The 26126-nt window shown below is 41.1% G+C and overlaps 1 non-coding gene across 1 annotated transcript; it reads left to right on the top strand.

The window, feature by feature from the left end:
- The first annotated feature begins 17775 nt into the window (after positions 1 to 17775).
- TRNAR-CCU (transfer RNA arginine (anticodon CCU)) lies at positions 17776 to 17848 on the top strand. Its single transcript has one exon. It is a non-coding gene; the product is annotated as a tRNA-Arg (tRNA).
- Positions 17849 to 26126: the final 8278 nt, after the last annotated feature.

Raw genomic sequence — 26126 nt, 5'->3', positions numbered from 1 at the left:
ACACCTTATACAAAAATAAACTCAAAATGGATTAAAGACCTAAATGTAAGAAATGAGACCATAAAAGTCCTAGAAGAAAACAGGCAGAACACTTTTTGACATAAATCATAGCAATATTTTTTTGGATCTGCCTCCTAAAGCAAAGGAAACAAAAGCAAAAAATAACAAATAGGACCTAATTAAACTTAAAATATTTTGCACAGCAAAGGAAACCATCAACTAAACTAAAAGACAACCTACTGAATGGGAGAAAATATTTGCAAATAATATGACAAAGGGTTAATATCCAAAATATACAAACATCTCATAGAAGTCAATATCAAAAAAACAAAGAACCCAATCAAAAATTGGTAGAAGACCTGACTGACATTTTTCCAAAGAAGACATACTGACTGCCAACAGGCGCATGAAAAGATGCTAAACATCGCTAATCATTAGGGAAAGGCAAATCAACCATGAGATTTCACCTCACACCTATCATCATGAGATATCACCTCAGAATGGCTATCATCAAAAAGTCTACATAACAAATGTTGGTGAATATGTAGATAAAAGGGAACCCTTGTACACTATTGATGGGAATGTAAACGTGTGCAGCTACTATGGAAAACAACATGGAGGTTCCTTAAAAAACTAAAAATTGAACTACCATATGATCTAGCAATTCCACTCCTGGGTATATATCCAGGAAAAAACAAAACAAAACTGAAAACACTAAATGATACAAGCATCCCTACGTTCATAGCAGCACTATTTACAACAGCCAACATACGGAAGCAACCCAAGTGTCCATCAACAAACAAATGGGTAAAGAAGATGTGGTGTATTTATATGTATATATATATACACACAATGGAATATTAGCCATAAAAAAGAATGAAATTCTGCCATTTGCAGCAATGTGGATGGATCTAGAGAATATTATGCTTAGTGAAATAAGTCAGTCAGAGAATGACAAAAACTGAATGATATCACTTATATGTGGAATATTTTTAAAAAACCATGAATGTATATAACAAAACAGATACAGACTCAAAGATACAGAAAACAAACTAGTGTTTATCAGTGGGGAGAGGGAAGGGGGCGTGGATAAGACAGGATATGGTATTAAGAGATACAAACTACTATGGATAAAATAGATAAGTAACAAGGATATATTACACAACACAGGGAATTATAGCCATTATTTTGTAATAACTTTTAATGGAGTATAATTTATAAAAATACTGAATCACTCACTGTGCTGTACACCTGAAACTAATATAATATTTAAATCAACTATACTTGAATTAAAAAAAAGAGGAAATTTAAATTTCAGTAAGCATAATAAAATTTTAGTGGAACACACCCACGAAAAAAGAAATGAAGTAAATAAACAAGGAAATATTGTACAGCACATGAAATATAACCAATATTTTATAATAACTTTAAATGAAGTTTATGTATAAAAATTTTGAAGCACTATGTTGCACACTTGAAATGAATATAATATTGTAAATCAACTATACCTCAAATGAAAAAATAAAAGAAGCTGAACTCATTAGAAAAAAAAAAAGATTCCAGCAAAAAACCATTGGATCTAATCAACAAATTCAGTAATGTTGCAAGATATAATATCAACATGTATAAATCAGTAGCATTTCTACACACTAATAACAAAGTATCTACAAAAGAAATAAAGAAAATAATTCCATTTACAATAGCATCAAAACAATAAAATACTTAGGAATAATTTTAACCAAGGAGATGAAAGATATCTACACTAAGAACTGTAAGATATGGATGAAAGGAAATGAAGAAGAAACAGATAAATGGAAAGATATCCCATGTTCATAGATCAGAAGAATTAATATTGTTACAGTGTCCACACTATCCAAAGCTATCAATAGAGTTAATGCAATCCCTATGAAGATTCCAATGGTATTTTTCATAACAGAAAAAACAATCCCCAAGTTTCCATAATTTTTAAAGGACCTCAACTAGGCAAAGCAATCCTGAGAAAGAATAACAAAGCCTGAGGCATCACACTTTTGCTTTCAAACTATATTATAAAGCTATAGTAATCAAAACAGTATGGTACTACCATAAAAACAAACACATAGACCAATGGAACAGAATCTGGAGCCCCAAAATAAACTCATGCATATATCATCGACTAATATTTGACAAGGGAGCCTAGAATTTTCATTGGAGAAGAGACAGTCTCTTCAATAAATGATGTTGGGAAAATTGGATATTCACATGCAAAAGCATGAAACAAGACCCCTATCTTACACAAGTCACAAAAATTAACTGGAAATGGATTAAAGACTTAACTGTAAGACTGTTGAAACCATAAAAATCCTAATAGAAAACACAGGGAAAATCTTGCCAGCAAGAGTGGCACTGCTAAGCTCTCCCCCCAGGAACTACGGCATGTGTCCCAGCATCAAGCTGCCATAGTTTGAACTGAGTCTGTGAGCCACTATGTTTTATCTCAATTTATTTTGTGCATTTGTTAGCAAGACGTGTCCTAAGGTAATTGCTTCTTCACTTTACATCATTTCAGCTCAAAAAGGTGTCATTGGAACACTGTACTTTTGGAAACCTGGGGAAACCTGTACTACTCAGGGAACCAGTAGTAATAAAAAAGGAATGAATTATCCATCCACAAAATCATCCATCCAGTGAATATCAAATGCATTATGCTAAGCAAAGGAAAAGCAGCCAGACTCAAAAGGCCACAAACTCCATGTATCCACTTATATGGCACCCCGGAAAAGGCAGAGGTGTAAGGATAGCAAAACAAATCAGTGGTTGCCAGGGGCTGGGGGTGGGAGAACAGTTGACTGTAATGGGGCAGCAAGAGGGAATTTGGGAGGCTGGAACTAGTCTGTATTTTGAACGTGGTGATGGTTACATGACATGAATAGATGCATCTATCCAAACTCTTAAAATTGCTCACCAAAAAGGGTGAATTTTACCAGAAAATTAAAAAATCAACTTCTGTTAATTAAATAACACCATAAAACAATAAGACAAGCTACAGAGTGGGAGAAGATATTTGCCCACATATAACGAACAAAGGACAAATGTCTAGAATATGTAAAAATTTTTACCAAGCAACAACTGAATAGTAAAATGGGTAAAAACTTTGACAAATATATCCCAAAGAGGAAATACAAAGATCCGTTAAATATGAAATGGTGCAAGCCTCATTAGTCTGCAGGAAAACGCAAATTCAAACCCTGATGGGATACAGTTACACACCCACCTGAATGACAAAAATCAAAATGTCTGACAGTGTCAATTGTCAGTGAGGAACAGAACAACTGTGGGCATGTGAATAATTACAACCACTCTGGATATCAGTTTGGCTTTATCTAGAATGAAGATCTACACCCATATCAGCCATCAACTCTGTTCCTAGGTTCATATCCTGTGGACTGGCATGAAGGTCACCTGATCACAAACGTTTACAGCAGCATTTTCACTAATAGTGCTAAACTGGAAATAACCCATGCATCCATCAACAGTAGAGCTTTGGAAGAAGACATACAGGTGGCCAACAGGCACATGAAAAGATGCTCAACATCGCTAATTATTAGAGCAATGCAAATCAAAACTACAATGAGATACCACCTCACACCGGTCAGAATGGCCATCATTAAAAAGTCTACAAATAACAAATGCTGGAGAGTATGTGGAGAAAAGGGAACCCTCCTACACTGTTGGTGGGAATATAAGCTGGTGCAGCCGCTATGGAAACCGGATGGAGGTTTCTTTAAAAACTAAAAATAGAACTACCATATGATCCAGCAATCCCACTCCTGGGCATATATCCAGACAAAACTCTAATTCAAAAAGATACATGCATCCTTATGTTCATAGCAGCACTATTCACAATAGCCAAGACATGGAAATAACCTAAATGTCCATCGACAGATGAATGGATAAAGAAGATGTGGTATATATATATACAATGGAGTACTACTTAGCCACAGAAAAGAATGAAATAACGCCATTTGCAGCAACATGGATGCAACTAGAGATTATCATACCAAGTGAAGTAAGTCAGACAAAGAAAGATAAATACCATATGATAGCACTTATATGTGGAATCTAAAATATGACACAAATGAACTTATCTATGAAATAGAAACAGACTCACACACATAGAGAACAGGCATGTGGTTGCCAAGAAGGCAGGGGAGGGATGGAGTGGGAGTTCCGGGTTAGCAGATGCACACTGTTATATAGAGAATGGATAAACAACAAGGTCCTACTGTAGAGCACAGGGAACTATATTCAATATCCTGTGATAAACCATAATGGAAAAGAATGTGAAAACGAATGTATATATATGTATAACTGAATCACTTTGCTGTACAGCAGAAATCAACACAACATTATAAATCAACTATACTTCAATAAACAAAAACAGTAGATCTTTGGGTGATTCCCAACGAACGATGGGATATTATACAACTAAAATGAACAAACGTTACTATGTGCAACAACATGGTTTAATCTTAGAAAAATAATGTGTAGCCACAAAAAGTTAGAAAACTAGCCATAAAAAGTTCAGATAGTATGATTCCATGTATAAAAAATTCAAAAGCAGGCAACATAAAAACCATACTATTTTAGGGATGAGCACATAGGTGTTAAACTACAAAGGAAGCAAGTTCTGTAAAGAGTGCAGAAGCTCTGGGGGGGAGTGAGGGGCTTAGGATTGGTAAGATGGCATGTTGAGGGCTGCTGGGGGGCCAACCACTGTATTTCTTGACTTTGGTGGTGTTCACGTGTAGGTCGGCTTGATATCTATTGATTATGCTCTCTGTGTTTTATGCACACAATAAAAAACAGTCATGTCATGTCCTTCCTTTGCTCAAACCCTTCCAGAGGCTCCCATCTCAGTCAGAATGAAAAGCCATTAAGGCTCTGGTGATCTGCTCTTTCCATCCCCCACTCTTCTCGCTCCCACTGAGCCAGCTGCACTGGCCTCCAGCCATGCTCCTGCCTCAGGACCTTTGCACTTGCTGTTCCCTCTGTCTGGACCTCTCTCCCTCAGATATTTTCATAGCTCTCTCTGCCGATCTCCTTCAGATCTTTACTAACAATGTCTCCTCCTGAGAGGGGACCTCCTTAGCCTGTTCCCCACACTCAGCACACACTGACTCCTTTTCTCTCCCCTCTGGCACTTGTCACGACTTAACAGACGACACACGTTGTCTGACAATGTCTTGTTTGTTGTCTGACTTCCCTTTCTAAATGTCACGTCTACAAAGACAGAGGTTTTTGTCCCCATACTGCCACCCCCGCCACTGCTAAGTCCTCAACACCTACAATAGTGCCTGGCACAGAGTAGGTGTTCAGAAAAATTTGTCATACTAATAATCTTAAGGCAGATAGTGAAACTGTGGAAAGTTTTGAGGAGGTAAGTGAAACCCCTTCTTTCCTTCTCTTTTTTTTTTTTTTAAAGTATTTATTTATTTATTTATTTATGGCTGTCTTGGGTCTTCATTTCTGTGCGAGGGCTTTCTCTAGTTGCGGCAAGTGGGGGCCACTCTTCATCGCGGTGCGCGGGCCTCTCACTGTCGCGGCCTCTCTTGCTGCGGAGCACAGGCTCCAGACGCGCAGGCTCAGTAGTTGTGGCTCACGGGCCCAGCTGCTCCGCGGCACGCAGGATCTTCCCAGACCAGGGCCCGAACCCGTGTCCCCTGCATTGGCAGGCAGACTCTCAACCACTGCGCCACCACCTCCACACAATTACAGAACATTTTCATCACCCCAAAAGGAATCCCTGTCCCCACTTAGCAACCCCTCCAATTCCCCCACTGCCCCTAGGCCCTCGCACCACTCATCTGCTATGGATCTGCCTATTCTGGACATTTCATATACGTGGAATCATACTGTATATGGTTTTTTGTGTCTGGCTTCTTTGACTTTGCGTGTTTCCCGGGTGTATCCATGTTGTAGCACGTGTCAGTGCTTCATTCCTGCTCTTGCCTGAATACTACTGCATTGTGCGGATGTACAACATTTTGTTTCTCCATCCTGAGGTTGATGGACATTTGGGTGGCTTCTACCTTTTAGCTACTATGAATGATACTGCTGTGAACATCTGGGTACAAGTATTTCTTTAAATACCTGTTTTCAATTCTCTTGGGAAACTCCTTCTTAATACTGACGTCACGGACCTACACCAGCTGTGTAACAAACATTAGGAGTGAGCGTGATATGGTTCAGGAACATGGGAGAAGGCCAGGTTTGGGCTGAGATCACAGCTCACTTTAAAACTTGTTCTGGTGGGGCTTCCCTGGTGGCGCAGTGGTTGAGAATCCACCTGCCAATGCAGGGGACATGGGTTCGAGCCCTGGTTTGGGAAGATCCCACATGCCGCGGAGCAACTGGGCCCGTGAGCCACAATTACTGAGCCTGCGCATCTGGAGCCCGTGCTCCGCAACAAGAGAGGCCGCGATAGTGAGAGGCCCGCGCACCGCGATGAAGAGTGGCCCCCGCTTGCCGCAACTAGAGAAAGCCCTCGCACAGACACGGAGACCCAACACAGCCATAAAAAAATAAATAAAAAATTTAAAACTTGTTCTGTGAGCCTTGGCTTCGTCATGTGTACAATGGAAATAAGGAAGCTGTAAGGATGAGGCTCCTGTATATAAACTGTCAGTACCACTTGCTTACTGGACTCTTCATTCTGGGATTATAATTTGAAGGATGACAATCTAATAAAAATATCCCCTGACCTAGTGGTTAACTAGTGATGTACCCTGGGCAAAATTCCGTAACCTGAACTCAGAAAGGAAATCTCAGCTCTAAATCCTCATCTCACGGCAGCTGGGAGCTGAGAAATCTCTGAGAAACGCAACGGGCCTGTGTATGTAAGGGTTAGTGTGGCCTGGGCACCACAGGGCGGAGGTGATGGCCATTCTGCCCATGGGTTCCGAGGAACCGCCCAGGCTTCCTGTTACTGCACAATCTGGACACCAGAGGGCGCCACAAGAACACATATTTTAGCAGGGCTGACCAGTGGCTGCTCCAAGCCAAAACCTGTTTGGATGGGACCCGTCTCAGGAAACTGGTGGGAAAACAGCTGCCTCTGTTTTGCGGTGTGCCCTCGGGAAATGGCACAGCTCTGAAGGTGACGATGCACCTGGGACTAGCTTGCAAGAAATCAGGCTGACATGATATAAATGCCCCCCTCACTCAAGCACTGCTTGTGGTCCTTCCCACCCTCCCCTTCACCTCCTTTTCTCCCCCTTCCTTTCCCCTCCTCCCTCCCTCCCTCCCTCCCTCTCTCCCTTCCTTCTTTCCTCCTGTCCTTCCCAATGTGAGGACTTGCTGCCCTCATTTATCAGCTTTCTCTAAGTTTGAATGGTTGGCATACACATTTTCCTGAAAGTAAGGTCAGTCTGAAACATGCCTCAAAATCCCCGCGAGTTAATTTCCTATTAACATCCACAACAAAACCAAGCTGCTACATCGATTTGCACTCAGACAGTGGAGACGCTCCTAGCAGGAGGCAGGGGGAGCCTTCGAGGTCTCTCAATACAAGTTATCCGGTGCTCACTTGCAGAATGGGAGCGACCTTGTCTAGAAATGCACGTGCCGCACCCCTGTCTGGTCCACTCAAGTTGGCAGCGGTGGGCACCCAGCAACCCGTTCCAATGTGGTGATAGAGGGTCGGCTCCTGGTCTCAGAATCTACACCTGATCCCGGTTCTAACATCTTGAGATTCTAGATAGGTTCATGCAGCCTTGTCCAGTGGACCCTATCTGATCTCACAGGGCACTGAGAGCTCCTGACCAAGTATTTTTTCAGCTCTTGCTGATTCCCTGGCCGTTCCGTGACAGCTGTTCCCAAATTCTGCCCACCCCTCACCTCTGTATCACAGAGAAGGTCAAAGCCACAAAGCCTTTATCCTTTCTCCCCTACGTCTGTGTCCTGCTCCTTGAACTTTGGGAAGGGGGCAGGGGGAAGGGTGGGCAGAAATTATTCTGCATAGGTTATGCAAAAGATGAACTTTAAGAAACACACCCAAGGGATTCAAGCTAGGCCTCATAACCAGAACAGCATCTCAACTGAACCAGGGAAGCCAAAGAAGAATCTAGGTCCTTTTCAGAAATGTCCACACAGGAGCCGCCTGGAGCCAAAGGTTGTATGAGAACTTGACATTGGATGGGGCCAATGGTTTTATTCTATGGGGATTAGTTTATTCTATAAGGATTAATTCTATGATTCTAGAATATTATGGCTAGTAGGTTATGGGGTCCAAATCCCTGTATTTTCTGGATAAGACAATGGGGTCTCAGAGAAGAAAGGGTCTGGCTTTGCCACATCATTAAAAGCTGGTGCATCTGGATGGGGACCCCTATTTCCAGTGATGGAGTCAGAACTGCTGCAGTTACCAGCCTTCCCCCCGCCCTCCCGGCACCTGGTCCAGGTGAGCTGGGTGACCCGTGCTGACAGTGAGGGGAGTATGGAGACAAAGCTGGACTCTCAGGGGACTGTCCCCAGAAGCAAAATAGTGATTCTGATGTTTCTGCAAAAGGCAGCTTGGCAACGAATTGCAGAAAGAAAGGCACATAACAGGATACATGGTTTTGTGCATTCATATCCTGTCTGGTGAAACTCTAAGAAGGGAATAAAGTGTAAAACATTCCTTATGTGAATTTGCCTTCATTTTTCCTTCACAGAACATCTCGTAACACTATATTTATGTGGCCCACACTACAAGAAATGCTGACTGAGTGTTCTTTAGCAGAGGATAGGTGTTTACTTATACACCCAAACAGTGCAAGTACCCGCTTCATAGCCCAAGAGACCTTGGATGGATAGTATGCATCTATTTCTACCTACAGAAAAACCATAGCATATTAAATTTCTCAAAAATCCAACATCTAAGTAAACATACAACCAAGTATGCTTAAATACCATTTCTTTGTTCAGTGTATTGAGTGTTACAATTATCCAAAAAACGGGACTTTCTGTCTGAGATTTGGCTGATGTCATCAGATGACAGCTGGTGAGTACCACCACATTCCAAAGTGAGGTTCTGCCCCCTTTTACAGGGGGCATTGTGTCCCCCTAAATGCATATGTCGAAATCTTAACCCTCAGTACTTCAGAATGTGACTGCATGTGGAGAAAGTCTTTTTCCTTTACTGACGTATGACTGATTTACAGTATTATATTAGGTTCAGGTGTACAACATAGTGATTGGACAATCAAATATATTATGAAATGATCAACACCGTAAATCTAGTTACCATCTGTTACCACACAAAGTTATTACAATGCTATTGACTGTATTCCTTATACTGTATATTACAGGCCTGTGACATGCATTTTATAACTGGAAGTTTGTATCTCGTAATCCCCTTCACCTATTTCACCCTCCCCTTCTCCCTTCCCTCTGGCAACCACCAGTTTGTTCTCTGTTTCTATGAGTCTGTTTCTGTTTTTTTATGTTTGTTCATTTGTTTTGTTTTGTAGGTTCCAAATATAAGTGAAATCATATGGTATTTGTCTTTCTCTGACTTGTTTCACTTAGGATAATATCCTTTAAGTCCATTCATGTTGTTACAAATGGTGAGATTTCATCCTTTTTAATGGCTGAGTAGTATTCCATTGTATGTATATATATACATATATATATATATATATACACATATATATATATATATATATATATATATATATATATATATATATACACCACATCTTACTTACCCATTCATCTGTTGATAGACACTTAGGTTGCTTCCATATCTTGGCTATTGTAAATAATGCTGCAACACTGGTGTGCATATATTACTGTTTTCACTTTCTTCAGATAAACACCCAGAAGTGGACTTGCTGGACCATATGGCAGTTCTGTTTTTAATTTTTTTGAGGAACTTCCATACTGTTTTCCACAGTAGCTACACCAGTTTACAATCACACCAGCAGTGCAACAGGGCTCCCTTTTCTCTATATCTTCATCAACACTTGTTATTTGTTGTCTTTTTGATAATAGCCATTCTGACAGGTGTGAGGTGATATCTTATTGTGGTTTTTTGATTTGCATTTCTCTGATGATCAGTGATGTTGAGCACCTTTTCATGTGCCTGTTGGCCATCTGCATGTCTTCTTTGGAAAAATGTCTATTCAGTTCCTCTGTCCATTTTAAAATCAGATTGTTTTTTAAAAAATATTGAATTGTGTGAGTTCCCAGGATTGCTTTGGCTCTTTGGGATCTTTTGTTCTTTCATATAAATTTTAGGATTAGTTGTTCTAGTTCTGTGAAAAATGCCATGGGTTATTTTGATAGGGATTGCATTGAATCTGTAGATTGCTTTGGGTAGTATGGACATTTTAACAACATTTATTATTTCAATCCATGAGCATGGAAATTATTTCCATTTATTTGTATCATCTTTAATTTTTTTCATCAATGTCTTATAGTTTTCAGCGTACAGGTCTTTGATCTCCTTGGTTAGATTTACTCCTAGGTATTTTATTCTTTTTGATAAAAGTGTAAATGGGATTGTTTTCTTAATTACTCTGATAGTTCATTATTAATGTACAGAAATGCAACAGATTTCTGTATATTAATTCTATATTCTGCAACTTTACTGAATTCATTTATTACTTCTAATAGTTTTTTGGTGGAATCTTTAGGGTTTTCTGTATATAGTATCACGTCATCTGCAAATAGTGACAATTTTACTTCTTCCTTTTCAATTTGGATGCCTTTTATTATTTTTTTTTAATATTTATTTGGTTGCACTGGGTCTTAGTTGCAGCAGGTGGGCTCCTTAGTTGTGGTATGCAAACTCTTAGTTGTGGCATGCATGTGGGATCTAGTTCTGCAAGCAGGGATCAAACTCAGGCCCCCTGCACTGGGAGCACAGAGTCCCAACTGCTGCACCACCAGGGAAGTCCTGATGCCCTTCATTTCTTTTTATTGTCTGATTGCTGTGGCTAGGACTTCCAACATTATGTTAAATAAAAATGATGAGAGTGGTCATCCTTGTCTTGTTCCTGATCTTAGAGGAAAAGCTTTCAGCTTCTCACAATTGAGTATGATGTTCACTATGGGTTTGTTATATATGGCATTTATTATATTGAGGTATGTTCCCTCCATGTCTCCATTTTGAGATTTTTTACCATAAATTGGTGTTGAATTTTGTCAAAAGCTTTTTCTGCATCTATTGAGATGGTCATATGATTTTTAGCCTTTGTTTTGTTAATGTGGTGTATCACATTGATCGATTTATGAGTAATGAACCATTCGCACATCCCTGGAATAAATCCCATTTGCTCATGATGTGTGATTATTTTAATGTATTGTTGAATTTGGTTTTCTAATACTTTGTTGAGGATTTCTGAATGTATATCTATCAGGGTCACTGGCCTGTAATGTTCTCTCTCTCCCTCTTTTTTTTTTTTTTTTTTTTTTTTTTACAGTTTCTTTGCCTGGTTTTGGTATCAGGGTAATGCTGGCCTCCTAGAATGAGTTTGAAAGCATTCCTTCCTCCTCAATTTTTTGGAATAGTTTGAGAAGGATGTGTATTAAATCTTCTTTAATCATTTGGTAGAATTCCCCTGTGAAGCTGACTGGTACTGGACTTTTGTTAGGAGTTTTTTTGATTACTGATTCAATTTCATTACTAGCAATCTACTCAGATCTTTTATTTCTTCCTGATTCAGTCTTAGAACATTGTATGTTTCTAGGAATTTATCCATTTCTTCTGCATTGTCCAATTTGTTGGTGTATAACTGTTCATAGTGTTCTCTTATGATTGTTTGTATTTCTGTGATATTTATTGTAACTTCTCTTTCACTTCTAATTTTATTTATTTGGTCCCTCTTTTTTTCTTGATGAGTCTGGCTAAATGTTTGTCAATTTTATCTTTTCAAAAAAAACCCAGCTCTTAGTTTCATTGATCTTTTCTATTTTTTTGGCTCCATTTAATTTATTCCACTCTGATCTTTATTATTTCCTTCTTTCTGCTAACTTTGGGGTTTGTTTGTTCTTCTTTTTCTAGTTCCTTTAGGTGTAAAGTTAGATTGTCTGAGATTTTTTTTGTTTCTTGAGGTAGGCCTGTATTGCTATGAATTTCTCTTAGCACTGCTTTTGCTGCATCCCATACTTTTTTAAAATAGATTTTTATTGGAGTATAATTGCTTAAAAATACCATGTTAATTTCTGTTGCACAACAAAACAAATCAGCCATATGCATACACATGTCCCCATACCCCCTCCCTCTTGAGCCTCCCTCCCATCCTCTCTATCCCACTCCTCTAGGTCATCGCAAAGCACCAAGCTGATCTCCCTGTGCTATGCTGCTGCTTCCCACCAGGCAACTATTTTACATTCGGTAGCGTATATATGTCGATGCTACTCTCACTATGCCCCAGTTTCGCCCTCCCGCCCCATGTCATCAAGTCCATTCTCTATGTCTACCTCTTTATTCCTGCCCTGCAACTAGGTTAATCAGTACCATTTTTCCTTTTTTTTAGGTTCCATATACATGCATTAGCATATGGTATTTGTTTTTCTCTTTCTGACTTACTTCACTCTGTATGACAGAATCTAGGTCCATCCACCTCACTGCCAATAACTCAATTTCATTTCTTTTTAAGGCTGAGTAATATTCCAATGTACATATGTGCCACATCTTCTTTATCCATTCATCTCTTGATGGTCATTTAGGTTGGTTCCATGTCCTGGCTATTGTAAATAGTGCTGCAATGAACATCGTGGTGCATGTCTCTTTTTGAATTATGGTTTTCTCAGGGTATGTGCCCAGTAGTGGGATTGCTGGGTCATATGGTAGTTCTATTTTTAGTTTTTTTAAGGAACTTCCATACCATTTTCCATAGTGGTTGTATCAATTTACATTCCCACCAACAGTGTAGGAGGGGTCCCTTTTCTCCACAACTTCTCTAGGATTTATTGTTTGTAGACTTTTTGATGATGGCCATTCTGACTGGTGTGAGGCAATATATCATTGCAGTTTTAATTTGCATTTCTCTAATAATTAGTGATGTCGAGCATCTTTTCATGTGCCTCTTGGCCATCTGTATGTCTTCCTTGGTGAAATGTCTATTTAGGTCTTCCAACCATTTTTTAACTGGATTGTTTGCTTTTTTGACATTGAGCTCCATGAGCTGTTTGTATATTTTGGAGATTAATCCTTTGTCTGCTGTTTCATTTGCAAATATTTCCTCCCATTCTGAGGGTTGTCTTTTTGTTTTGTTTATGGTTTCCTTTGCTGTGCAAAAGCTTTTAAGTTGGAGTCCCCTTTGTTTATTTTTGTTTTTATTTCTGTTACTCTAGGAGGTGGGACAAAAAAGATCTTGCTGTGGTTTATGTCAAAGAGTGTTTTTCCTATGTTTTCCTCTAAAAGTTTTATAGTGTCTGGTTTTACATTTAAGTCTTTAATACATTTTGACTTTATTATTGTGTATGGTGTTAGGTAGTGTTCTAATTTCATTCTTTTACATGTAGCTGTCCAGTTTTCCCAGCACCACCTACTGAAGAGGCTGTCTTTTCTCCATTGTATGTTCTTGCGTCCTTTGTCATAAATTAGGTGCCCATATGTGCGCGGGTTTATCTCTGGGCTTTCTATCCTGTACCATTGATCTATATTTCTGCTTTTGTGCCATTACCATACTGTCTTGATTACTGTAGCTTTGTGGTATAGTGTGAAGTTGGGGAGCCTGATTCCTCCAACTCCATTTTTCTTTCTCAAGATTGCTTTGGCTATTCAGGGTCTTTTGTGTTTCCATACGAATTGTAAGATTTTTTGTTGTAGTTCTGTGAAAAATGACACTGGTAGTTTGATAGGGATTGCACTGAATCTGTAGACTGCTTTAGGTAGTATAGTCATTTTCACAATATTGATTATTCCAATCTGAGAACATGGGATATTTCTCCATCTGTTTATGTCATCTTTGATTCCTTTCATCAGTGTTTTATAGTTTTCTGAGTACAAGTCTTTCGCCTCCTTAGGCAGGTTTATTCCTAGGTATTTTATTCTTTTTGTTGCAATGGTAAATGGTAGTGTTTCCTTAATTTCTCTTTCTGATTTTTTGTTGTTGGTGTATAGGAATGCCAGAGATTTCTGTGCATTAATTTTGTATCCTGCAACCTTGCCAAATTCATTGATTAGTTCTAGTAGTTTTCTGGTGGCATCTTTAGGATTTTCTATGTATAGTATCATGTCATCTGAAAACTGTGACAGTTTTACTTCTTTTCCAATTTGTATTCCTTTTATTTCTTTTTCTTCTCTGATTGCTGTGGCTAGGACTTCCAAAACTATGTTGAATAATAGTAGCAAGAATGGACATCCTTGTCTTGTTCCTGATCTTAGTGGAAATGCTTTCAGTTTTTCACCATTGAGTATGATGCTTGCTGTGGGTTTGTCATATACGGCCTTTACTATGTTGAGGTAGCTTCCCTCTATGCCCATTTTCTGGAGAGTTTTTATCATAAATGGGTGTTGAATTTTGTCAGAAGCTTTTTCTGCATCTATTGAGAGGATCATATGGTTTTTATTCTTTAATTTGTTAATGTGGTGTATCACACTGAGTGATTTGTGTATATTGAAGAATCCTTGCATCCCTATGTTACTAAACAACCAATGGATCACTGAAGAAATCAAAGAGGAAATAAAAAAAAACTTAGAGACACATGACAACAAAAACACGACAATCCAAAACCTACGGGTCACAGCAAAAGCAGTTCTAAGAGGGAAGTTTACAGCCATACAATATTACCTTGGGAAACAAGAAAAATCTCAAATAAACAACTTAACCTTACACCTAAACCAACTAGAGAAAGAAGAACAAAACCCAAAGTTAGTAGAAGGAAAATAATCATAAAGATCAGAGCAGAAATAAATGAAATAGAGACAAAGAAAATAGAAAAAAAATCAATGAAACTAAAAGCTGGTTCTTTGAAAAGATAAAATTGATAAACCTTTAGCCAGATTCATCAAGAAAAAAGGGAGAGGGTCAAATCAATAAAATTAGAAATGAAAAAGAAAAAGTTACAACTGTCACCACAGAAATACAAAGGATCATAAGAGACTACTACAATCAACTATATGCCAACAAAATGGACAACCTGGAAGAAATAGACAAATTCTTAGAAAGGTACAAACTTCTAAGACTGAACCAGGAAGAAATAGAAAATATGAACAGACCAATGACAAGTACTGAAATTGAAACTGTGATTAAAAAATTTCTGAGGGGCTTCCCTGGTGGCACAGTGGTTGAGAATCTGCCTGCCAATGCAGGGGATACGGCTTCGAGCCCTGGTCTGGGAAGATCCCACATGCCACGGAGCAACTAGGCCCGTGAGCCACAATTACTGAGCCTGCGCGTCTGGAGCCTGTGCTCCGAAACAAGAAAGGCCGCGATAGTGAGAGGCCCACGCACTGCGATGAAGAGTGGCCCCCACTTGCCACAACTAGAGAAAGACCTCGCACAGAAACAAAGACCCAACACAGCCAAAATAAATAAATAAATTAAAAAAAAAAAAAAGACTTTCTCTCTATTTAAAAAAAAAAAAAAAAAATTTCTGGGACTTCCCTGGCGGTTCAGTGGTTAAGACTTCACCTTCCAATACAGGGGGTGTGGGTTCGATCCCTGGTCAGGAGCTAAGATCCCAGATGCCTTGGGGCCAAAAAACCAAAACTTAAAACAGAAGCAATATTGTAACAAATTCAATAAAGACTTTAAAAATGGTCCACATCAAAAAAATCTTAAAAAAAAAACATTTCCAACAAACAAAAGTCTAGGACCAGATGGCTTCACAGGCGAATTCTATCAAACATTTAGGGAAGAGTTAACACCATCCTTCTGAAACTCTTCCAAAAAACTGCAGAGGAAGGAACACTGCCAAGCTCATTCTATGAGGCCACCATCACCCTGATACAAAAACCAGACAAAGATGAAAGAAAGAAAGAAAGAAAGAAAGAAAGAGAGAGAGAAAGAGAGGAAGGAAGGAAGGAAGGGAGGGAGGGAAGGAGGGAGGGAGGAAGAAAGGAAATTACAGGCCAATATCACTGATGAACATAGAGGCAAAAATCCTCAGTAAAATACTAGCAAACTGAATCCAACAACACATTAAAAGGATCATAAACCATGATAAAGTGGGATTTATCCCAAGGATGCAAGGATTCTTCAACACATGCAAATCAATCAACGTGATACACCACATTAACAAACTGAAGAATAAAAACCATATAATCATCTCAATAGATGCAGAAAAAGCTTTTGACAAAATTCAACACCCATTTGTGATAAAAAAACTCTCCAGAAAGTGGGCATACAGGGAACCTAACTCAACATAATAAAGGCCATATATGACAAACCCACAGCTAACATCATTCTCAGTGGTGAAAAACTGAAAGCATTTCCACTAAGATCAGGAAAAAGACAAAATGTCCACTCTTGCCATTTTTTTTTTTTTAAATTTTATTTTTGGCTGTGTTGGGTCTTCATTTCTGTGCGAGGGCTTTCTCTAGTTGCGGCAAGCGGGGGCCTCCACTCTTCGTTGCAGTGCGCGGGCCTCTCACCATCGTGGCCTCTCTTGTTGCGGAGCACAGGCTCCAGACGCACAGGCTCAGTAGTTGTGGCTCACGGGCCTAGTTGCTCCGCGGCATGTGGGACCTTCCCAGACCAGGGCTTGAACCCATGTCCCCTGCATTAGCAGGCAGATTCTCAACCACTGCGCCACTAGGGAAGCCCTACTCTTGCCATTTTTATTCAACATAGTTTTGGAAGTCATAGTCACGGCAATCAGAGAAGAAAAAGAAAGAAAAGGAATCCAAATTGGAAAAGAAGAAGTACAACTGTCACTGTTTGCAGATGATGTGATACTATACACAGAAAATCCTAAAGACACTACCAGAAAACTACTAGAGATCACCAATGAATTTGGTAAAGTTGCAGGATAGAAAATTCTTACACAGAAATCTCTTTCATTCCTACACACTAAAAACAAAAGATCAGAAAGAGAAATTAAGGAAACAATCCCATTTATCACCACATCAAAAAGAATAAAATACCTAGGAATAAACCTACCTAAGGAGGGAAAAGACCTGTACTCAGAAAACTACAAGGCACTGATGAAAGAAATCAAAGATGACACAAACAGATGGAGAGATATACCATGTTCTAGGATTGGAAGAATCAATATTGTCAAAATGACTCTACTACTCAAGGCAATCTACAGATTCAATGCAATCCCTATCAAATTACTAACGGCATTTTTCACAGAACTAGATCAAAAAATTTTTAAATTTGTATGGAGACACAAAAGACTTTGAATAGCCAAAGCAATCCCTAGAAAGAAAAACAGAGCTGGAGAAATCAGACTCTCTGACTTCAGACTATACTACAAAGCTACAGTAATCAAGACAGTATGGTACTGGCACAAAAACAGAAATATAGATCAATGGAACAGGATAGAAAGCCCAGAAATAAACTCACGCACCTATGGTTAATTAACACATTTTTGACCGGAGGCGTATTACAGCCACAGGTGTTAGTTTCTGCAAAAATCCCCCGATCAATAACGTGTTAATCTATGACAAAGGAGGCAAGAATATACAATGGAGAAAAGACAGTCTCTTCAATAAGTGGTGCTGGGAAAACTGGACAGCTACATGTAAAAGAATGAAATTAGAACATTCTCTAACACCATACACAAAAATAAACTCAAAATGGATTGAAGACCTAAATGTAAGGCTGGATACTATAAAACTCTGAGAGGTGGACTTCCCTGGTGGTCCAGTGGTTAAGACTCCATGCTCCCTATGCAGGGAGCCCAGGTTCAATCCCTGGCCAGGGAACTAGATCCCACAGGCTGCAACTAAAAGCCCATGTGCCGCAACTAAAAGATCCTGCATGCAACTAAAGATCCTACATGCCGCAGTGAAGATCCTGCATGCCTCAACTAAGACCTGGAGCAGCCAAATAAATAAATAGATATTTTAAAAAAAAACAACTCAGAGGAAAACATAGGTAGAAAACTCTGTGACATAAATCGCAGCAAGATCTTTTTTGATGCACCTCCTAGAGTAATGAAAATAAAAACAAAAATAAACAAATGGGACCTATTAGACTTAAAAGCTTTTGCACAGCAAATGAGACCATAAACAAAATGAAAGAAAGCCCACAGAATGGGAGAAAGTATTTGCAAATGAAGTGACCAACAAGGGATTAATCTCCAAAATATACAAACAGTTCATGCAGCTCAATATCAAAAAAACAAACGACCCAATAAAAAAATGGGCAGAAGATCTAAACAGACATTTCTCCAATGAAGACACACAGATGGCCAAAAAGCACATGAAAAATGCTCAACATCACTAATTATTAGAGAAATGCAAATTAAAACTACAATCAGGTATCACCTCACACCAGTCAGAATAGCCATCATCAAAAAGTCTACAAACAATAAATGCTAGAGAGGGTGTGGAGGAAAGGGAACCCTCCTATACTGCTGATAGGAATGTAAATTGGTACAGCCACTGTGGAGAACCATATGGAGGTCCCTTAAAAACTAACAAATAGAGCTACCATATGATCCATCAATCCCACTCTGGGCAAATATCTGGAGAAAACCATAACACAAAAAAATACATGCACCCCTATGTTCAATGCAGCACTATTTACAATAGCCAAGACATAGAAGCAACCTAAATGTCCATTGACAGAGAAATGGATACAGAACATGTGGTACATACATACAATGGAATATTACTCAACCATAAAAAAGAATGAAATGATGCCATTTGCAGCAACATGGATGGAGCTAGACATTATCATATTAAGTGAAGTAAGTCAGGCAGAGAAAGGCAAATATCATATGATGTCACTTATATGAGGAAACTAAAAAAAAATGATTCAAATGAACTTAGTTACAAAACAGAAACAGACTCACAGACTTCAAAAACAAACTTATGGTTACCAAAGGGGAAAGGTGAGGAGAGGGATAAATTAAGAGTTTGGGATTAACATGTACACACTACTATATATAAACAGATAATCAACAAGGACCTACTGTATAGCACAGGGAACTCTACTCAATATTCTGTAATAACCTATATGGGAAGAGAATCTGAAAAAGAATGGGTATATGTATAACTTAATCACTTAGCTGTACACCTGAAACTAACACAACATTGTAAATCAACTATACTCTAATATATCAATAAAATAAAAATTAAATTAAAAAAAATCTTGGTTCTTTCTTATATTTTCTAACTCTTTGTTGAAGTTTCCACTGTGTTCTTTCATTTTTCTCCTGAGTTTGTTGAGCATCTTTACAACCATTATTTAGAACCCTTTATCTATCAGGTAAATTACTTATCTCCATTTCACCCATGTGCTGTGCTGGGGCCCCCTTGGGAAGATGGCTGGAGCTGATCAAGCAGCTGGAAATGAGATGCTGTCTTTTATACATATAGCTGATACACTTCATTGTTCAGCAGAAACTAACACAACATTGTAAAGCAATTATACTCCAATTAAAAAAAAAAAGTCATTGGGAATGTTATAAGACTTCCTTCTGGCCCCTGCAGTGAGATAGAGGTATGCATACCCCTTCTTCCCTCAAGCCTAGTTGGGGAGGGGGACACTTCTAGGTCATGATGTGAAGAATTGATGTGTCCTTGGAACAGGGGACCTGGTGTACTGGCATCTATTTTTTCACTATTTGATTCACTTTTCTTGTTTTTGTAATCATTTGACTGTAAGTACTAGAGCAATATTATTCTTTTGTTGCTGTTGAGATGGAATTTACATACTATAAAATTCATCCTTTTAAAGTATGCAATTCAGTGGCTTTAGTATATTCACAAAGATGTGCAACTATCACCACTATCCTATTCCAAAACATTTTCATCATCCCAAGTAGAAACCCCATAGCCCCTCCCTTCTCCCCCTACAGACTCTGGTAGGCACTAATCTAATTTTTGTCTCTATGGATTTGTCTATTCTGGGTATTTCATATAAATGTAATCACATAATATTTGCCCTTTTGTATCTGGCTTATTTCATTTAGCATGTTACTGAGGTTCATCTGTATTGTGGCATGTATTAATACTTCTTTCCTTTCAATGGCCAAATAACATTCCATTGTATTGATATGCCAATTTTGTTGATCCTTTCATCCATTGATGGATATTGGGGATTTTCCCACCTTTTAGTTATTGTTGATCATCCTGCTATGTAAGAACATTTGGGTACAAATTTGAGTTCCTGTTTTCTATTCTTTGAGGTATATAACTAAGAGTGCAATTGCTGAGCCATATGGTAATTCTAAGTTTAACTTTTTGAGGAACTTCCCAAACCAGCAATTTCTTTTAAATTATCCTCCACTGCTTTCTAGCAACTCTGAATTATTCCCATTTCACAGATGAGGCACAGCAGAAGTCCAGAAACTTGCCTGAGGTGAAACATCTCATGAAGAACCATTGAGGATGCTGAGCAGTTCTGCCCTAGGCGTGAGCCTGGGCTCATTGCCTCCCCGACCCCGGCCCCCAGCCACCGGGAGCCTCTTTCTCTAGGTTGCACTGGGCTTCACCATGGTGCTGTGATTTCTGGGCCCCAGGGACAGCTCTATGTAGAGTCCTGGGCAACCCTGGACCTCTCCTTTCTCATGATCCAGACTCTGAAGGGGACGGCAGGGCCCTTAGCTCGGGCCTCCCTCTTCCTGGGGCAGAGCTCGTGTCCTGGCTGACCTGGTGTCAGGGATGGACACCCTTGGTGTCTCAGCCATTGAGATGCTCTGTCCTGACACCACCATCAGGCCCACTGCCCAGGACAAAGCCTTGGCCTGCACAAGGCCTGGAGCTGCTAAAAACCCCGAGGAACTAAGGAACAAAACTCATAAAACTGAAATCCAATGACATAGCTAATAAAAGTGGTATTAATAAAAGTAACACTTCATTAATTGTTTAGTGTTCTATTCGTAAACATCTCATTACTGTTGGACGACAATTTTTAGGTTTAATTTTCTTGCTTTTCCTGGGTATGCATGGTGGCATTGAGGAGAATCATGGCTTTCAAACACTTACAGGAAAAACCTTTGGTGTTGGATGTGGGCACCTTTGATTGTGCTTGGGTGATGAGACCTCCAGGAGTCTGAGCGCTCAGGGCTTTGGAAAGTCAGGCCTTGCCCTGCCCAAGTTGGGGGCACATCCGGGACTGAGCAGTCCCATGATGGAGCTGCAGGGGGTCTTGTTTCTCGGAAAGGAAGAAACAGGATGGCAGTAAACAAGAACGCCCCGTCAGTGCCAGTCCTGGTCTCCAGGGCCAGCAGCTGTTGGCAGAGGGAGGCTTTGAGGTGGCCCCAAGCTGAGGGTTAGTATCTCATGTTGTCTCACCAAAGCCTGAGGCTTGGGACCTGTACATTTCAAGTTTCGAGGTCAGGTTCACAAAGCTTTACAGAGTACGTATTCAGTGCCTGGTTTTATGGCAGGCACTCGGAGCTCACAGGCTGAGGGTCCCCATAAGGTCAGGACAAACGGTGAGTACTGGGGTGGGGTGTTCTCTCCAAGAGCCGGGGATCCCAGTGTGGGCCCACATGCCGAGGCATGGGACGGATGGAATTGGCCACGCGGAGGAGGGTGGAGGGCACTGCAGGCTGAGTCCATTTCGTTAGCAAACACCTGGAGCTGTTCTGGGTCTCACGGGAGCACAAAGTAGCTGGACAGACTGGGCAGTCGTTGGGCCTCGGGGCGTGTCTGCATTTTTGATGCGTCATTCTGCCCGTGGGTGTGGAGGATGCCTGGACAAGCCTGGAGGCCGGGCGCACGGTTAGAAGCCTGATGTCATGGTCCACATGGGAGGCCAAGCCAGGGACACTGAGGGATGGATAGTGGATTCGTTTCCTGGATTGCCATAACAAAGTACTACAAGTGGGTGACTTTGAACAACAGAAGTGTATTCTTTCACAGTTCTGGAGGCTTAAAGTCCAAAATCAAGGTGTCAGCAGGGTCAACACCCTGAGACCATAGGTAGAGTCCGCCCTTGCCTCACCCTAGCTTCTGGTTGTGGCTGGTCAGCCTGCCCTTTCCTTGTCTCGCAGCTGCATCACTCCTATCTCTGTCTCCATGGTCACAGGTTTTCCCTGTGTGTTTCTCTTTTCGCCTGTCACATTGGAATAAGTGCCCCAACCTAGTCTAGCATGACCTCACCTTAATTATTTCTGCAAAGACCCTTTTTTCAATTAACGTCATGTTCACAGGTACCAGGGCTTAGGATTTCAACCCTTTCTGGTGAACACAATTCAACCCACAACAGATAGGGAGGAGAAAGGGGGGAGTCCAGGGCGACTGGACGGGAAGACGGCGGTGCTGGCCACTGAGATGGGGGTCGTGCGGTGGAGTGGGCTGGGGGGGCATGAGGACTTCCGTTTTGGACATGTTGTGTCTGGGTGGTTGGTCTGTGGAGCACCTGGGAGAAGAAGTCCAGGAGGCAGTTAGATGTGTGGTCCAGGGTGCAGGGGAGAGTGTCAGACTAGAAGGGTATGTTCTCAGATGTGTGCATCCAGGCAGGTGGTGGTTGAAACCACGTGAGTGGGTGAGATAATACAGTGAGTGAGGAAAGCAGAGGAAGGAACATGATGGGGGGCTCAAATCTTTAGGATGGGCAGAGAAAGAGGGTCACAGGAGAGAGAGAGGCAAGGATGAGGGAGGCGGAGGAAAACCAGGGCACCATGGAGCCTGCGAGCCAAAGAGGGGACATGCATGATTCAAGCGTGATTGGAAGAGGGGACCAAATGCAGCGGCAGAGATGTTCACTCGGGGAGGACTGAAAGGTGTGAGGACTTTCAGACTGGAGGCCCGCTGGCTACTTCTGCCTGAGTGTTTTCAGTGCGGTGGGCAGCAGCTGAACTGCTGGGCGTGAGGCTGGAATAAGGGTGAATGACTACAAGTCTGTGCGATTGCAGAGACAATGCTGCGGCTGGGAGAACGCAAGAGGTCACCCTGGGAAAGAAAAGACTCTAAAACCATCCTGGAGGGAATTGGAAAGAACACAGAGAGAAGGGTTGGTTTCCTGCCACCAGGGGGCGATCTGCACCAGCCCATCTGAACATTTTTCAAAGGAGGTGGATAAAGGAACTTAATGATCAATAAATTTAACTTTTTCTATGTAGCTTTCCTGTAGCAGCAGAGGCCTGTGTACAATAAATAAAATCTGTGGTGCTGAGTTACTGGCTCAAATGAATTATACCGAGGGTTTCTTAGAGTAAAATTCTGCCCAAATCTCACCTCTTTTATAGGAGATTCAGTAATCTCAAGATTAGGATCCTTAACATGAGCTGGTGGTGAGCTTGGGAAAAGGAGAGAAATGTGGGCTAATCCAGGAACAGACTCTCAGAGGGGCAGACATGCAGACAGAACACGGTTTCCCTTTGCTGGTGAAAGTTTCTAGATGCATCTTTTGATTCCTAACAAGACGGTGATTTAATATAGCTGCCTTCCTCCAACGCCTGGGAAGTCGGAAGAAAGAAGGAAGTTTACAGATCCCAGAATCTAACGTAAAAACAAGAAACACTTTGGAAGTCAAAGGGTGGTCGAGGAAAGGCAGCCACAGAGACAAGTTTGGGATGGAGCTTTTGTTTGTGTCCTTTTGTCTCCCACGTTGCTTGGGCCTCCCACTTGCCACTGCAGGGTAGAACCACAGCAGGGCCAACCATCCCCTTGTGACGACTGGAATGGAACTCCTAGGATGAAGGTGGCAGGGCTGCCATTGGCCTGTGACCCTAAATGACCTTTTGGAGCAGAAACCCCCAACTTAGTCTCCTGTTTCTGACTTGGAACTATCCACAGCTGTTATGTGAGAAAGAAAATTCTACTGCATTGAGTCATGCATTATGTGTTTGGGCCTATTTGCTACACAGCCAAGCCTCCCTAACTAATACAAGGCTCCAAGTCACTAATTAAAATTAAGAATTTCTATTTAACAAAGGACCCATAGACAGAGTGAACAGATTGGAAAAAGATGTTTGTAATATCTAACACTGACAAGGGATTAACAGCCTTTTAGATAAGAAATTCCTATAAAGTAACCAAACCTCACCACCACCATTGCCCAACTAGAAGTCCATCTGAGAAGTGGGCAAAGGATAAAAGATTCATTGAGTTAGAAATCCAAATGGCTAAAATGAACGTGAAGAGATACTCCATATCACTGATAATCAGAGACATTCAAACTACAATATGAATCTGAGATGCCTCTTATCCCAATCAGATTTGGCAAATTCAGAAATGTGGACAAGGCAAAGTGTTGGTGAGGGGTGGAGGAAATGGACCTGCCATGTATCCCCTGCTGGTGGGAATATATCCTGGTGCAGCCCTTTAGGGGTGCCACCTGGTGGGATTTCATGGAATTAAGGATGCGTAGACTCCTTGACCAGTGATCCTGTTGTGACTCTGACGTGGGACTGGGAAGGGGCCATGATGTCATTGTTAGTGGCAGCAGAGAGCTGCCGTGGACCAACTCCCCCTGACAGGGGATTAAATATGCAACACAGAAGCACTAAACCAAAAAAGCAGCATTGAGTGAAACATACCAAGAAACCGAATGGGATACACAGCACCATACCGTTTACATAAACCGAAGATTACTACACACACTGAATAGCACCCCCTACCCGCCCCAACACACACTTATATCCAAGGATCTAATAAACCCATCAGAATGGGTGTTTCTGGTTGGCGGCTGGAGGCTGGGAGGGGATAGGTGAAGAGGGGCCCTGCGGGTGCATCAGGACGACTGAGGGCTATGAGTTGAATGCTAAGATCAGCTCGATTTTCTGCACCCAACCTCCAAACAGGGGGAAAAAAACCTCAGAGGAAGTATTATCTGCAGAGCCTGACCCCTGTCCCCTGATCCCTCACCCAATGCTGCTGAGTAGAGAGTTCATTTCATCCTTCCGATTTAGGGATTCAGTAGAGATTTCGACAATCAAAGCTTAACTAACTCCTATTTAATTGAAGTCGCCTCCACGGTCATGGTGTTTGCATGCAGGACAATTCTGCTTGGCCTCCCAATTCTGCTTCGCCTCCAGCGCTTCATTACAAGGCCCAGCTTCCAGTTCAGCCACTAACAGCCCCGAGTCAGGGTAGTCAGATGAGTCTTCAGGCTGTAGGGGGTTTACCGCTAGAATCGGGGTCCTTGACCTCCAGAGGGACGGACTGCAGGGGAGGAAGGAGGTGTAGAGATTGCACAGAGAAGGGGATCCCACAGATTGGGCAGTATTTGGGGTCAGTGAACAGGACTCACGTGGAGGTGAAGGCGACAAGTGCAGTGACCAGCCAGCTGTCTTCCCTGAGATGTCTCTCGATTGAAAGTGGTTCTTTTCCTTACTCATCTTCCAAAGCTAAGACAGGCCACTTGGTAAAATCTGCCTCCAGACCAGTACTGATTTCAATCCCAGTTTGGGAATCAGCCCAGGGGGAAGGCAAGGAAATGTTTATAGCTCCAGGATGGCAGGTCATCTGAAATGAATCTAACACAGGGAGGTACTTGGAGATGAATTTGTCAAATAGGCTGGGGCCAGATTAGGCAGCATCTTGGGCTTTTTCCTAGCAGTGGAGAGCCAAGCTACTGGACTCTCTTTAAGAGAAGGTCAACATTAGCTAATAGATGTTTTGGAGGACTTCCCTGGTAGTCCAGTGGTTAAGATTCCGTGCTTCCACTGCAGGGGGCACGGGTTTGATCCCTGGCTGGGAAAGTTCCACATGCTGTGTGGTGCGGCCAAAAAAAGGAAAGCATAGTAGATGTTTTCAGAGGACAACTGACCATCGAATCCTGGCCTCACTCTGCTGTCAGAGACTGCAAACAGGAACTCTAATTAGGAGGCATGGCAGACAGCATTTTCCAAAAGTGGCTGCCACAATGTTTCCATCCCACATACTCTTCTTACAGTGTGACTTTGACATTCCTCCCATCAACAGTTGGGGTCTATGCATACAGATGGCCAACAGGTACATGAAAAGATGTTCAACATCGCTAATTATTAGAGAAATGCAAGTCAAAACTACAATGAGGAATCACCTCACATCAGCCAGAAGAGCCATCATCAAGAAGTCTACAAATAACAAATGCTGGAGA

The sequence above is a fragment of the Eubalaena glacialis genome, chromosome 13 (assembly GCF_028564815.1).
Source record: "Eubalaena glacialis isolate mEubGla1 chromosome 13, mEubGla1.1.hap2.+ XY, whole genome shotgun sequence".
NCBI classification, from domain to species: Eukaryota; Metazoa; Chordata; class Mammalia; order Artiodactyla; family Balaenidae; genus Eubalaena; species Eubalaena glacialis.
This window is presented reverse-complemented; position numbering and strand designations above follow the sequence as displayed.